Below are 14,819 nucleotides of genomic sequence, written 5' to 3' on the forward strand. Positions count from 1 at the left end.
TGAACATTTTTAAACGCACCATCTGTGGCATTGAGTACTTTCACATTGTGGTGCAATCATCACCACCATCCATCTCCAGAATTTCTTCATCTTCCCCAAACTGATACTCTGCACCCATTAAACAAAAACTCCCGCATCCTCAGCCCCTGGCCACCACCCTTCTACTTTCTGCCTCGAATCTGACTACTCCAGGACCTCATTTAAGTGAAATATACAATATTTGTTCTTTTGTGACTGGCTTATTTCACTCAACATAATGTCCTCAAAGTTCATCCATGTTGCAGCCTGTGTCAGAGTTTCCTTCCTTTTTAAGGCTGAATAATTATTGTGTTGTATGTATATACCACATTTTGTTTATCCACCCATCTGTCGATGGACACTTGGGTTGCTTTCATGTTTTGGCCACTGTGAATAATGCTGCTATAAACATGGGTGTACAAATATCTGCTGGAGTCCCTGCTTTCAGTTCTTTGGGGCATATTCATAGAAGTGGAATTGCTGGACCATATGGTAATTCCATGCCTGTTTAATTTTTGGAGGAAATTTTTAGCCTTTTATTAAAGTATAATATACTATTAGAAAGTGAACATAAGTGTACTGTTTGAGTTTTCACAAACTGAGCACCACGTGACCAGGACACAGGAGCACTCCTACCACGTTCCCCTGGTTTCTACATCATTAATCACCAGTCTCCCAACTTTCAATAACACAGATTAGTTTTGTTTTCAAATCTATTAATACTCTGTAAAATGGGGATTAAAATACAAACTTTCCACGGTTGTCGAGATGATTCATTTATTCATTCCGCAGATATTTACGGAGTACTTACTTTGTGTAGTGTGCTATGAACAAGACAGATAAAATCCCTCCTAGAGTGTCATTAATCAATGCATGTGAAAAGCAAGCATGGTGCTTGGCACATAACTGATACCCAATAACTACTCACTGTTTGCGATCTCCCCTCCCCAACCTACCCCCAATCAGTCCTATCGTATAAGCAGCCTCATGTCTACCTTCTTCAAATGGGACCCTATCTGGTTGGTAGATCAGAGATGCCACCAGGGTCCGAGGAGCACAGAGCAATCCAGGCAACCTCTCCTCTGATAAACGTCTGAGCTGCAGACCAGCTGCACCTCTGTGGGCAGGTAAGAACAGATGCCTGGTCTGTGAGCCCACCTTCCCCAAGGCCTGAAAGGGCTTCCTGATGCTCCCTGGCACGTTCCTCTCTCCTGCAAACAATGCCTAACAGCTTTCTGGTGCCCTGGACTTTTCACAACTGACGACTGAGCCAGGAGGGCTGGATTTTTAACAGGTGTGGATCAACTCTCACTTGCAGGAAAATATGTTTGGCCTCTCCAGTAGAAACCAGAGGAGCACGGCAGGAGGTGCCTGTGGGGTGCTCATGGCATGCTGGGCACCTGGCTCTCGGTGGAGTCCAGGGTGAGCGCTGCAGGCGCCCCCCAGGAACTTGGGGAATGTGCTATGTAGCAGGGGTGTCACAAGTGATGTCTATGTCTCCTTGGGATGAGAAACATATTTTTTACTAACCTGGGAAAAGATGTAGATTTTTAAAAAATTTTTATTGGCGTATAGTTGCTTTACAATATTGTGTTAGTTTCTGCTGTACAGCAAAGTGAATCAGCTATACCTATACATATATCCCCTCTTTTTTGGACTTCCTTCCCATTTGGGTCACCACAGAGCACTGAGTAGAGTTCCCTGTGCCATACAGTAGGTTCTCATTAGTTATCTATTTTATACATAGTATCAACAGTGTATATATGTCAATCCCTGTCTCCCAATTCATCCCACCCCACCCCCCAAGAAGATGTAGATTTTTAACGGCTAATTGGGAAGCTCAGAACATCTTTCTTTTATAAAACTTGCCAGATGTGTATCATGACCCACACCTAGGAGTCCAGGTTGTGACGTAGGCAGCTGGGTGCCTTTGCCTGGGCTTCTGACCCAGCTGCGGCCACCTTTTCCTTACCCGTCTCTTCTTCGTTGGTGGCTTCTCCATCATCAGCACCCCTCGCTTCTCTCCTTCCCCCACAACCTCAAGCTGCTCTCAGCAGGGGACCTGCTGTCATTTGAGGTCAGTGTGGATTTCAGTCTATGTGTGCCTCCCAAGGATAAACGTTTTTAAACTCAGTGACTGATGGTTTAAAGTGCCCCCACTTACCTCCATCACTCTAAACAGTGTTTGCTATGTAAATACAACTTTAAGACAGTCCCCAGCCTCTTTTCCAACAAATTGTTGTCCCTTAGCCCCTCCTACATAGAAATTCTGGGTTCTCAACAGCTTAGCCCTTACCTGTACTTGTTATGTAGGAATTACCTGGATGCGATGTTAGCCTCCAAGGGTACCACTGAGGTGAGGTACCCCAGCGGTCATGGATCAGAAAGACTCATGGTCCAAAAGGTGCACAGGCTTAGGATGGGGTGTAAGGGGGACACAAGGACCACACTGCCTGAATCCCAGATCATACAAATTTCATATGTCCTGTTTCTCTTCTCTCTCGCTCTCTCCCTCCCTCTTTGGGCTGCATCCCCTCCTAGCAGTATGGGTGTGAGGACCAGTATTGCGTGTTGAGCAAGCGGACCCAAAAGACAGCAGGCATGGGGGCCAACACACCACCTGCTCTATCAGAGAGACTCAGGTGTGCACACCTGGCCACAGCTGGAGTTTGCCAGTTAGCCTGTCTAGCTCTTGGCGCTTTAATTCACTTTTCTCGGGCAGAGCACATACAGGACCAGATGGCATATACTGGGCATCACCGATGTGTGGTTGACGTGGGCATGACCCAGCTGCCAGCTTAGGGCAAGCACGATGACTTGGTCTCTCCATCTTTCTATCTATGAAGAATAATGCTTGTCCCATTGTATATTCCTTTTATTCTGCTTATTTTTAGCCTGGCTTTCAGATGACCAACTTACTTATTAGCTATATCTAATATATCCTATTAGGTTTGCTTATGTTTCATAAGCTACTTGCTTACCTACTATCTATACGTAACACTTAGGAGTTTCATCCATTCTGCCTGTATTTCTTGTCTCCTAGGCAGAATTGACTACTGCCAAAGAATATAGAAAAGGCATAGTATAGTACTTGAGAGACAGGTTTTGGTCTCTGTCAAAGAAATTCCCAGCATTCACAGTCATGTAGCACAGGTTTGGACAAAACAAATCACCTTCTTATTGTCCTAAAATGAACCCAGGCAGGGAAATCGGTCATAACTTCCCCAGAGGAGTCAGGGAACACTAGCAGATGTACAAGTAACGATGAGTAAACATGTAACGGGCTTTGTTAGTCCTGCTTACATTTCACATTTATGGAAGTGGGGAATATATATATTGTATATACATAAGAGAGAGAATATATATATTGTATAATGTAAGAGAGACGTCTGTAGATGTAGATGTATGGTATATACTTCCGAAAGTGCTACTACCACAATACCTCTGCACATTTGTACTTCTGTCTTTGAATCATGCCAGAAAAAGAGGCGTCAGTACTACATTAATAATAAAATGCTCCGGGACTTCCCTGGTGGTGCAGTGGTTAAGAATCTGCCTGCCAATGCAGGGGACACGGGTTTGATCCCTGGTCTGGGAAGATCCCACAGGCCACGGAGCAACTAAGCCCGTGCGCCACAACTACTGAGCCTGCGCTCTAGAGCCCGCGAGCCACAACTACTGAGCCTGTGCGCCTAGAGCCCGTGCTCCACAGCAAGAGAAGCCACCGCAATGAGAAGCCCACGCACCACAACGAAGAGTAGCCCCCGCTCGCCGCAAATAGAGAAAGCCCACGCGCAGCAACGAAGACCCAAAGCAGCCAAAAATAAATTAATTAATTAAACTAAATTTAAAAATAAAATAAAATGCTCCTTGTAACCCGTTTCTGCTCCTGCGATCCTCCCCTTTTCCATTTCTGTCCACATAAACACTTCCTGTTCCTGCCATGAGTCAGTTAAAATGGGAACATGAATTTCTTTGAGCATATGAGTTAATGTTATTCTGTTAGAAAAGAAAAAAAAGAGAAAATAAAAGAACAGCTAGAGAGCTCTGTTGTCACCCCAAATAAAGCAGTCATGCTTCCCAAATACAGTGGATGTAGTGTGGATCCCTACAGTTGCCTAGTTTGGCCACCAGATGGCGCCATGCACCATTAGGACACTATCGTTGTCGCTGTGCCCGCAGCTCTGCAGGGTTGGGGCCCACGGTGGGGCCCTGAACCCGAGGAAGCGAGTGAAGGCTGAGGACGTGTTGGCGGTGCAGAGCAGAGGCGGGGAATGTAGACTTTAGGATCAAATGGCTTGCTTCCCAGTCCCAGCTCCACCGTGGCACCTTCGCTTTAGATTCTCATTGAGAAAGGGAGAGGCCCTGCTCAGGGGAGGTCATTCGGTGGAAAAAAATGGAATGATGCTGTGGACCACCAAGCACAGCACCCGGAACTCACTAAGCACACAGCACTCATCTGGGGCTGGAACATGTATAAATTCAAGACTGTATTATGTTTGTTGAGGGGACACCATCAATGAGACTTTGCATACACAAAGGACTTCTATCTCAGTTATCTCTAATATTTCTCATATTGCAGAAAGGGGAAACGAAAGCCTAATCTATTGAACAGATTTATGCTCAGCTCGTCCATAAAGCCCCTGAAATGTATGCCCTCGCCTCCCTCCTCTCTCTCTCGTTCCATCTGTCAGCAACACAGCTGGGAAAGTCTCACCAGGGTGAGGTGCTTATTCCCCAGGAACAGCCCACAGTTGCTGAAGACTGGGATTTGCTCCCCTTTTCCCAAACGACATGCCACTGATTAATCTTTTATTAAAAGGAATAAGTTGTCGTGGGGGTTGTTTTGCGTTATCGCTTTAGTGATTTATTTGTTTTGAAGAAGAGGAAGGAAAAGAACTATGAAAAGAAAGTTCATGAGTCATACCTGGCATGACACTGATTTTTTTCCTTTTCTTTTCTTTCTATATGTATATAAAAGCAAAGACGCAATTGCCTTCACAGCATGGATCATTAATAGAGCCCTTTCCCACCTTAAAATTCATTTTTAAATACTTTAATGCACCATTAACAATTGAATAATTGAGCAGAAATAGAGATTTCTAAGAAAAACTAACGGTTGACATTCTGCTATGTTACTCATTTTGAATGAAAGCTGTGGTTTAGGAAAGACTTTTGGTTCCTTCAAAAATAAAAAGGTAACAAAGTCTGTATTTCAAGATGCTTATTTATGCTCAACATCCCTAATTATTAGAGAAATGCAAATCAAAAGTACAATGAGGTATCACCTCACACCAGTTAGAATGGGCATCATCAGAAAATCTACAAACAACAAATGCTGGAGAGGGTGTGGAGAAAAGGGAACCCTCTTGCACTGTTGGTGGGAATGTAAACTGACACAGCCACTATGGAGGACAGTATGGAGGTTCCTTAAAAAACTAAAAATAGAATTACCATATGATCCAGCAATCCCACTACTGGGCATATACCCTGAGAAAACCATAATTCAAAAAGACACATGCACCCCAATGTTCATTGCAGCACTGTTTACAATAGCCAGGTCATGCAAGCAAGCTAAATGCCCATCAACAGACAAATGGATAAAGACGATGTGGTACATATATACCATGGACTATTACTCAGCCATAAAAAGGAACGAAATTGGGTCATTTGTAGAGACGTGGATGGATCTGGAGACTGTCATACAGAGCGAAGTAAGTCAGAAAGAGAAAAACAAATATTGTATATTAACGCATATATGTGGAACCTAGAAAAAATGGTACAGATGAACCGGTTTGCAGGGCAGAAATAGAGACACAGATGTAGAGAACAAAAGTACGGACACCAAGGGGGGAAAGCAGCCGGGAGGTGGGTAGTGGTGGGATGAATTGGGAGGCTGGGATTGACATGTATATACTAATATGTATAAAATAGGTAACTAATAAGAACGTGCTGTATAAAAAAAAAATAAAATTCAAAAAAATAGTAAAATTAAAAAATTAAATACTGTGGAAAAAAAAAAAAAAGCTTATTTATTCAATTAGAAATACCACAGTGCCAACTAGGGTACCAGACACTTTCTAGTCTGTCTGGTGGCGGCAGTAGAAAAGTGGTATCAAATTACACTAATTTATATGGGAAGAAAAATAAATCTTCTCCTCCCACACTTTGCTATTATCTCCAAGGGTGCTCTGGGTTTTGTCCAAGAATCATCTGGAGGTCAGGGCACAGGTGCATGACAAGCCCTCCATTCTCGAGTCTGCCCTGCGGCCTGAGGGCCACCTGGAGCCAGAACCCCAAGGTCCCTGCTGGAGGAGGTGTGGGCCCCCCCAGATCACCTGGGAAAGCCCAGAACTACTTCCTCTCCTTCCAATCCAGCACGCCCAGAATTCTCCCTCTTACAGAGCTGGTTCAATGAAAACCACACCTGTAACAGCCAGCTGTGTCTCTGTGTCTCTGTGTGTGTATGTGCTCAAAATATGTTTTTAAAGGCGCTTAACTGGGAATCCTTGAATAAAGCACAACTGTATTTAATCCTTCCTTCCTTCAAATCACAAATTCCAAATAATGATATTACTGTAAGCTCTTTAAATTCTGGCCAAAACAAATCTCTTGGGGTTTTCAAAATCCTCTCTCACTGGTAGTGAAGCAAGCCTGTTTTGAGAAGCTTCTGTCACTCTGCAAGCAGAAGGTGGTGGCAGCCTAGACTGCACGGTGGCAGCAGAGAGACAGTCAAGAAATTGTAGTAGAAACGTTTGGACATGGAAACGGGCCGGAGGAGATGGGAGAGAGAGAAGGCAGGTCATAACAATTAGAGTGTTTGGGAACGCACATCTGGCCGTGTGGCAGTGCCCTTACTGATATGAGGAAAAAGGCAGAGCGCGAGTTTTGGAGGGGAGATCAAGAGCTCAGGTGTGGACCTGAGAAGCCTAAAATGCCTGCGCCACGTCTCAGTCAGATGATCAGCTGGGCATCAGTGTGTGGAGCTCAGAAAAGACATCAGGGCTCCCTTCAGGAGAGACAGAGCAGAGACACAAGGAAAACTGGGAGAGGGTCCTGTCAAGGAAGTGAGGAGAAGAGAGTGTTTCAGTGGACCCTGTAGGCAGCGGCAGCGGATGCCATGGAGAGGCCAACACATGCAAACTGGAAATGTCTACTGGACATAGAACAGGGAGCTTTCTGGTGATCTCTGCAAAGTGTGTTGTGGCATCCTGGAGGTGCAGGCAGACCAAGGCGGGTTAGTGAATGATTCAATATTGAAGGAGTAGAAAGAGTAGTGGAGACAATTTTTTAAAGATGTTTTTCTTGGAAAAGAAACAGGCAAAAGGCAGTAACCGAAGGGGGCTGAGGGTTTAAAAGAATTTGGGGTTTTTTTTGTTTGTTTTGCTTTTTGTTGAAATACAGTTGACATATATAACATTGTATTAGTTTAAGGTAGACAACATAATGATTTGCTATATGTATATATTGCAAAATGATCACCACAGTAAGCCTAGTTTACTAACATCCATCACTACACAGTTTCAATTTTTTTTTCTTATAATGAGAACTTTCAAGACCAAATCTCTTAACAACTTTCAAGTATACAGTAGAGTACTGTTAACTATAGTCACATGCTGTACATTACATCCAGGACTTATTTATCTTGTAACTGGAACTCTGTGCCTTTTGACCACCTTCACTCCTTTCACCCAAGTCCCACTCCCTATCCCCGCCTCAGGCACCACCAATCTGTTCTCAGCATCTATGAGCTTGTTTTTTCTGTTTGTTTGTTTTTTAGATTCACATATAAGTGAAATCATATGATATTTGTCTCTCTCTGTCTGACTTCTTTCACTTAGCATAATGCCCTCAAGGTCCATGTTTTTGTTTTGAAGATGAGAAAAACGTCTGCATGTTTATGTGCTGATGGGAATGATTCAGTAAAAAGGAAGAATTTGATGATGCATCAGAGAGATTGGGGAAAACTGCAGAAGCCAAGCTTTGAAAAGGCTCCAGGGAATGAGAGCCATCTGCCTTTGTCAGGGAGTCGGGGGAGGGGTGTGCACAACTTGGGCTCTTTTGCTAGATAAGGGGAGCTGTCAAAGAATCCACTCCCCCTACAGCCTCACTACAAAGTTAGAGTAAAACTAGCTTCAGCCAGAGATATTTATTAGGCCAACAGTTATCAGCACAGAAGGCACAATACCATTCAAGCAACCAGTTCTGCAAGCTCGACCCACTCCCAGCTCTCCAGCCTTGGAGGGTTAGTAGGCTGTGCTTGTGTCCATGTTCCCTGCCACCGACCCAGCAACCTTGGGCTTGGCCATGTGGTTTGCATGGCCAATGCTTTGGCCATGTGGTTTGCTTTGGTGAGTGGAAGTGATGTGTGTCACTTCCAAGTAGAGGTTTTAAGATCCTTCCTTTGGTCTCACCATCGTTCCCTGCCCTGTGCCTTGAGACCAGTATATCCTACAGAGGGGCTCCTCCCTCAGGCTCGTGGGATGAAGGAGATGTAGAGCAGGACCTCAGCCGACCTGCAGCCAACATGACAACAGTTTTGGTTGCTGGAAGCCCCTGAATATCGGGGCACTGTTTGTTACCAAAACACAAGCCAGCTAAGGCTGACTGATACACAGGAATTCCAACCTACTTTTCCCACTCTATAAAGGATTCACTTGGACAACTTTCCCAAAGCAACATTCTGCACCCTCTTTCTGATATCGTGTGGTCAGAAATTTCCCTAAACCAATTTCCTGGACCCAGGAAGCCACGAGCCCCATCTGTAAGAGGTGCAAGCTGGAGGCTTCAGTGGATACATTTCCATGTTCATGTAAGGCAAATAGGTGTCTGAGGTGGTGGAGAGGGTGGTATTTTCAAGCTATTTTACCTTGTCCACACATATCAAATACTTTTAACGTCCCCGAGAAGTGGCCCTTTCTAACATCCATCACTGAAACTAACAGGCCAATAGTTTTGCAAATAAAAACCCATTTGTGGGGCTTCCCTGGTGGCGCAGTGGTTGGGAGTCCACCTGCCAATGCAGGGGACGCCGGTTCGAGCCCCGGTCAGGGAGAATCCCACATGCCGCGGAGTGGCTGGGCCTGTGTGCCACGGCTGCTGAGCCTGCGCTCTGGAGCCTGCGAGCCACAACTACTGAGCCCATGTACCACAACTGCTGAGGCCCACGCGCCTGGAGCCCGTGCTCTGCAGTGGGAGAGGCCACTGCGGTGGGACGCCTGTGCACCGCAATGAAGAGTGGCCCCTGCTTGCCGCAACTAAAGAAAGCCCGCACGCAGCAACGAAGACCCAACAAAGCCAAAAATAAATTTAAAAAAAAACCAAAACCCATTTGTGGCATCTGATACGTTAATAAATGGTCAATTCTGGACTAAGAGACAATATCAAGACTTGTAGTGGGGCTTCCCTGGTGGCGCAGTGGTTAAGAATCAGCCTGCCAACGTAGGGGACACGGGTTCGAGCCCTGGCCTGGGAAGATCCCACATGCCGCGGAGCAACTAAGCTCGTGCGCCACAACTACTGAGCCTGCGCTCTAGAGCCCACGAGCCACAACTACTGAGCCCGCGTGCCACAGCTACTGAAGCCCGCATGCCTAGAGCCCGTGCCCCGCAACGGGAGAGGCCACTGCAGTGAGAAGCCCACGCACCGCAACAGAGTGGTCCCCGCTCACGGCAACCAGGGAAAGCCCGCGCACAGCAACAAAGACCCAACGCAGCCAAAAAATAAATAAATTAAATAAATAAATTAAAAAAAAAAAAGACTTGTAGTGGCCACCCTAGGAGTATGGCCCTCTCTAATAGAATGCTGGACCCCTGGACTGGGCCTTTTTGTTTTGAGTTCTGTAACCCTTTATCCAAACACAAAAATAGAAGGTTTCTGTTGTATAACACAGGTAGTAATTGACAATACTGCAGATTAGTATAGGTTGATACAGACTATTTTTAAAAGATAATTTCTTTCTTAAAAAATATGTATTCACAAGTGTCCAAAAAGTACAAATCTAGGATGTGCTAAGCTCTTTATCAGTTTCATTCAGAGGACTGTCTGTCACAGCTGAGGCTTTACATCCATCATTTTTAAAATCAAAATATTTCGATGTCAGTCTTCTTTCCACTGCCCTAAACAAGGTAGCATTTTCTAATGAGTTGACATTAAAGAAGGACTATGCCTTGAAAAGAAGCCCATGTCCATTAGTTGGAGGTTTTGGCATCCTCTATGGGCTGGGACCCTAGTCTTAGCGGGAGGACATGCAGGTGGCATCCTCTATGAGCAGGGTGGATGCCTTTGTACGGGCTGGGCTGGGACCCTAGTCTTAGCGGGAGGACGTGCAGGTGGCATCCTGGGGGAGTCAGAGCCTCCACGGGCCCTGCTCCAGCTGTACAGCTCACAGGACTAGTTCCTACGTGGATTTGCCTGGCATGATTCAAGAAAGAGAAGCTCATTTTCATCCCACTCTTCTGGAGTTCCGTGATAACATATAATAACACCCCAATGGAATGTCTTCCACAAATTACATTATGGGGTGTCCTCAAGTAATTGCTAAAAGACACAGAGTCTAATTGTTCCATAATGTTGTTACCTACTTTATCTGGATGATCAATGGACCTGTAACTCTCCCCCTGGGTTTCACACTCATAACTGTGAGGAACGTTTGAGCCAAGTGGTAGATATGAGAAGAAACCCCAAAGAGATTGTCCAGATCTCTAGAGAGTTACTGGGAACTTTTGCCAAATCCTGCTCTTTTGATTCACACTGAGCTCCACTCCGTTCAAGATAATGTCGGATTCATTCTGGTAGCTTTCCATGGCTTTAGCTGAATAAGCAAATACACAGCACTGGCAATGAGCAATGCATGTCAACCTTTGTAATGGATTGAATTTGTGTTTCCTAAAAAGATTGTTCAAGTCCAAACACCCTCAGAATGTGACCTGAGACGGGTGTTGGGAAACAAGGTAGTTGCAGATGTAATTAGTTAAGGTAAGATGGGGTCATATTGGAATTGGAGTGGAGGGTCTCATCCAAAATGACTGGTGTCCTTATAAGAGAAATTTGGACACACAGAAGCACACAGGGAAGGTGACGTAAAGACACACAGGAAGGAGAGGGAGGGAGAAAGATGGCAGCGGCAATACTGGATCATTTGGGTGCCTTATGGATGCAGAATCTGAGGGGGAAGCTGGTCTTGGGGAAATCTACCATTGTCGAAGACAAATAAAGTACAGCAAAGACAAGATGTGGTATTTGGCAAAATTGATACGAGGAATGTCCATTGACCAGGCCCTGGCTCAGTTGGAATTCAGTGACAAAAAAGGGGCCCAGATAATTAAAGAGGTTCTCTTAGAAGCACAAGATATGGCAGTGAGAAACCACAATGTGTAATTCAGATCCAATTTATATATAGCTGAGTCCACCTCAGGGCGAGGCCAGTACCTGAAACGCATCCGATACCCCGGCAGAGGGCGCTTTGGGATTATGGAGAAGGTTTTTTGCCATTATTTTGTGAAGTTGGTGGAAGGCCCTCTACCTCCAGCTGAGGCACCGAAGACAGCAGCTGCCCACGCCAAAGAGTATATTCAGGAGCTTCGCAACCAGACCATCATTCACACTCTATGATGGGGGTATTAAGACTCCACAGTGTATATATTTTCCCATTTATTTCCTAAAACCAACAAAGATTAAAGACAGATGCTTTTTATGATTTGTCATTGAAAAAAAAAAGACACACAGGAAGAAGTGGAGGCAGGGACCGCAGTGATGCGTCTACAAGCCACGGAAGGCGGAGCTGCCAGAGACTAGACAACGCAATGGGAGAGCCTCCCCACGAGGCTTCAGGGGGAGCAGGGCCCTGCTGCCACCTTGACTGTAGACTTGCAGCCTCCACAACTGTGATGAACTAAATCTCTGTTGTCTCTAGCCATCCAAGTTTTCCGTACATTGTCAAGCAGGCCTAGGAAACTGATGCCACTGTCATTTATCTGTGAAGACTTTGGTCTCTGCCCTCTGTGGTTCTCCTAAACCTTTTGATCAGTAGGAAGACCACACAGAGGGATGCATGGAGAGAGGAGAGAGAAGAGAGAGAGGATGGGGAGGTCCAAGGGTGAAAATCCCCCAGGTGATGGGTGGATCTACCATAACCATCAGCAGCGCAAGGCAGGTGTGATGGCTCTGGCGGGGCTTTGAGGTCCTGAGGCTGTGCCCCCTCCCAGCGGACCACATGCTTGTGTATCTGCATGTGTCCCTCTGTCCGCCTCACCCCGCAGGGCTCCCCGTGCCCACCTTGCGAGATGCCGTGTTACTAACCGTACTTAGAACGAAAGATGAAACTGACAGGCACACAACTAAGAGCACACTAATTACACTGAAGTTTTAAAGAATGAATTACAGGGCTTCCCTGGTGGCGCAGTGGTTAAGAATCGCCTGCCAATGCAGGGGACGTGGGTTCGAGCCCTGGCCCGGGAAGATCCCACATGCTGTGGAGCAACTAAGCCCGTGCGCCACAACTACTGAGCCTGCGCTCTAGAGCCCGTGAGCCACAACTACTGAGCCCGTGTGCCACAACTACTGAGCCCGCACGCCACAACTACTGAAGCCCACTCACCTAGAGCCCGTGCTCCGCAACAAGAGAAACCACCGCAATGAGAAGCCCGCGCACCGCAACGAAGAGTAGCCTCCGCTCGCAGCAACTAGAGAAAGCCCGCGCGTAGCAACGAAGACCCAATGCAGCCAAAAATAAATAAAATAAAATAAATAAATTCATTTTTAAAAAAAGAAAAATGAATTGCAGACACTGTGACTGGGGAGGCAGGGGTGTGTGTGTGTGTGTGTGTGTTTGAGGGCTTGAAGGGAGAAGAAAAGGCCTGAGGTAGCTATTTTAGGGAGTGGGAAAGTGACCCCATTAGTACAATTTCTTGCTCCTTAAAGTCCATTTAAAGTTTGCGATTACATCTCTAATAAGTTCAGTCTGCCCAGGTGGGTGATTCCTCGGGAATGCCCAGCGGCAGGCTTGCAGCAGGTGGGGCTCCCGCTCTCTGGGACTGCGTGTTTCCAGATGATACAGCTGAGGGAAGGAGAGGAAGTTGCAGGTGTTTCCCAGGGAGTGATTATAATTCCGGGTGGTGGAATCCTGGCTGGACGCTGGGACCTGAGGTGATGGCATCCGTGGGGAGGGCTCTCCCTGAGGCTGAAGAGTTGTTCCCATGGGCATCCTGGAGCTAATAAGCGGGAAGGGTAGGGGATGGGTTTGGAGAAGGGGGTGTCTACATCTGAGATTTCAGGGGCGGCACACTTTCTGGTGATGACAAGATGCAGGGTTTGGCATTGGGATCAGGTGGCTGAGATGGATGGACTGCAGGAGAGGTTCCTGCGGATGAGACGGTTCAGGAAAGAAGAGGCCAGAGTGTAAATGCTGGTCGAAGGTGGAGTGGAAACAGTTCCCCTTAAGTGACTGGGGGGCAGTGAGTAGGAAGTTGCTTGAAAGCAGAAGGCGGGTGGGGAGAGGGTGGGGTGGTCTCATGGTCCGGGCATCAGGGGAGCTGGTATCATTTGGCAAGAAGGAAAAGGAGAAAGGTCTGGAAGGCTGGGGAAAAAGGGCACAGGACCCACCTTGGGATCTGAGATGAGTGGTGTGTGTGAAAATAAAGGGAATCTGCAAAAGATTACGGAGGAAGCGCCTGTTAGTGACAGGAGGTGGGAGCTCGGTGGGAGATGAGGTGGGATTGCAGGGCGTTCCTGCTCTGATACAGAGCAGGTGTTCCCGGGGAACTCAATGGACATTTGGAGCAATGAGCATGAGGAACTGGATCACATCAGAGGACGTACTGGGCAGTTTGGAGATGACACTGGCATGTCCTGCTGTGCCTGAGTGACTGCAGGATTTCAGTCCTGACTTATTTCTCATCCAGTCGTTCAAAAGATTTTCCTAGAGGCACGGTGGCATCAAGGGGTAGGGATTCCACTCTTCAGGCTGCTTGGAGGCAGGGCAGGTGATGAGGAAGACTCCCCATCAGAGTTTTCTTGGGGACATGATGGCCAGTGTCCCCTCCTGTCATCCCCAATTCTACTGCTTTGCTGCTTCTACTCCTTCCCATGCTGCTGTTGCAGCAGTGCTTTCAAAGCATCTCTACCTGCCTTCTTTTTCTCCTCTTTCAAATACACCTTTTTATCTTCAATTCTCTTGCTTCCCTCCTTGAAAAGAATAATTTTTTTTTTTTTGGCTGCACCATGCGGCAGGCAGATTCTTAGTTCCCTGACCAGGGATCAAACCTGTGTCCCCTGCAATGGAAGCGCAGAGTCTTAACCACTGGACCACCAGGGAAGTCCTGAAAGAATAATTTTTTTAATGAACAGATTTATCTGTTGTTAGCTCAGTCGTATGAAAGTGGAGGAAAGGAAAAAGCTCAGAAAAAGTCAGATGGATGGATTTACAAGCAGCTCATGCAGCTCAATAACAAAAAAACAAACAACCCAATCCAAAAATGGGCAGAAGACCTAAATACACATTTCTCCAAAGAAGATATACAGATTGCCAACAAACACATGAAAGAATGCTCAACATCATTAATCGTTAGAGAAATGCAAATCAAAACTACAATGAGATATCATCTCACACCGGTCAGAATGGCCACCATCAAAAAATCTAGAAACAATAAATGCTGGAGAGGGTGTGGAGAAAAGGGAACACTCTTGCACTGTTGGTGGGAATGTAAATTGATACAGACACTATGGAGAACAGTATGGAGGTTCCTTAAAAAACTAAAAATAGAACTACCATACGACCCAGCAATCCCACTACTGGGCATATA

At 46.1% G+C, this 14,819-nt stretch overlaps 1 protein-coding gene and 1 pseudogene across 1 annotated transcript in view; one reads left to right on the forward strand and one right to left on the reverse strand.

Moving 5' to 3' along the window:
- The window catches only part of LOC133076335 (ATP-binding cassette sub-family C member 4-like), a 214,026-nt gene that overhangs the window by 186,361 nt on the left and 12,846 nt on the right, over nucleotides 1–14,819 (reverse strand).
- Nucleotides 11,135–11,631, forward strand: LOC133076546 (large ribosomal subunit protein uL22m-like; annotated as a pseudogene).

Source organism: Eubalaena glacialis, chromosome 16 (assembly GCF_028564815.1).
Source record: "Eubalaena glacialis isolate mEubGla1 chromosome 16, mEubGla1.1.hap2.+ XY, whole genome shotgun sequence".
In the NCBI taxonomy this organism is placed as follows: domain Eukaryota; kingdom Metazoa; phylum Chordata; class Mammalia; order Artiodactyla; family Balaenidae; genus Eubalaena; species Eubalaena glacialis.